General features: G+C 35.5%; 1 protein-coding gene across 2 annotated transcripts in view; it reads left to right on the plus strand.

The window, feature by feature from the left end:
* Nucleotides 1-1,421, plus strand: part of LOC106880662 (E3 ubiquitin-protein ligase RNF31) — a 54,230-nt gene that overhangs the window by 39,373 nt on the left and 13,436 nt on the right. The window lies entirely within an intron of this gene.

A 1,421-nucleotide genomic window follows, 5' to 3' on the forward strand; every position in this document is an offset into this window, starting at 1 on the left:
TATATATATAAAACAGGGTTTGTGTGTGTGTCTATGTTCCTTATGGATTCGAAAACTGACTTGCCGATTTTGATGTATGAGGTATCAAAAATTCAGTAATCTTTTGGTTACCAAATAAAGTATGTTTTTTACATAACAACTCTTTTTTTTTACTACAAAGATAACCTCGCAAACAAGGTTGGGTCGCACAATTATGAGGTCTTTAGCTAAGGGAGGCAACTCTGTTTGAACACTCTTTATGTCTTAGATAGAGCACAATGAGAAAATGTTTAAAAAAATACGTGGAGTTTTACCAGGAAATGAAACTTTGAAGATATGCTTTCAACTTTATTAGTATTATTTAGTAGATAATCTTTTAATATGAAGTATGCTTGTCTGTGTTTTGTTTAGCCCTGAGTTACCATTGCATAGTTTTTTTTTTCTTCATGTAATACTGTAAATCTGTGTCTTTCTTTTGATGAAAATGTGTGTTTTAAGAAAGATTTGGCTGCTATTTCTTGTAGCTCAAGTTACCACAGACCTACCTCTGTGTATGTGTTTTGTTGTGGTGGAAAAAATACTTTTTCTCAGAATATTTTGCACTACAATCTTGTAATAAATCTAGACATCTTTCTTACTGCTAACCATTTGGCTTCAAATTACAGTTGTTAATTGTTGGAAGTCAAGTAGACTGAGATGTACATATACTGTCATCGTATAGAGTGGAAGTTCAGTACTAAGTTTTGAGCTCATTATCTTGTGGTTAGTATTCCATTACTTTAGATTTGAAGCCATTAAGTCTTTAAACATTATTTTACTGGGTTTAGTCTTTTGACTGTTGCCATGATGGGGTGTCACCATCCAAAATTTAATTGATCATACTGACCTCAGTACATATTTCAATCTGGCATTTATTTTATAGATCTCTGCTTGATGAACTGCTAACTTTGAGACATAGTAGGACACAGTACTTGATTTAACAACAAATGCAAACATTCACACTCACACACACACACACACACACTAGGTGCAAGAATGACTGTGTGGCTGAGAAGTTTGCTTCCCAACCACATGGCTCCATGTTCAGTTCCTCTGCATGGTACCTTGGGAAAGTGTTTTCTACTATAGCCCTAGGCCAACCACAAACTTGTGACTGAATTTGGTAGATGGAAACTGCAGCGTTGTTCATCAGAAAATGACTGAAAAACATGTTTGAAGAAGAGTTGTTTGGTTCATACTCCTCGTGTGCCAATTCTGCCCATAAGAAAGGAACAAATAACACAATGTGGCTGTAGGTCATAACATCCAGGCAATGTTGGGGTCCATTGCTTATATATATATATATATATATATATCATCATCATCATCATCGTTTAACATCCGCTTTACATGCTAGCATGGGTTGGGCGATTTGACTGAGGACTGGTGAACCAGATGGCTGC

Source organism: Octopus bimaculoides, chromosome 1, assembly GCF_001194135.2.
Source record: "Octopus bimaculoides isolate UCB-OBI-ISO-001 chromosome 1, ASM119413v2, whole genome shotgun sequence".
In the NCBI taxonomy this organism is placed as follows: domain Eukaryota; kingdom Metazoa; phylum Mollusca; class Cephalopoda; order Octopoda; family Octopodidae; genus Octopus; species Octopus bimaculoides.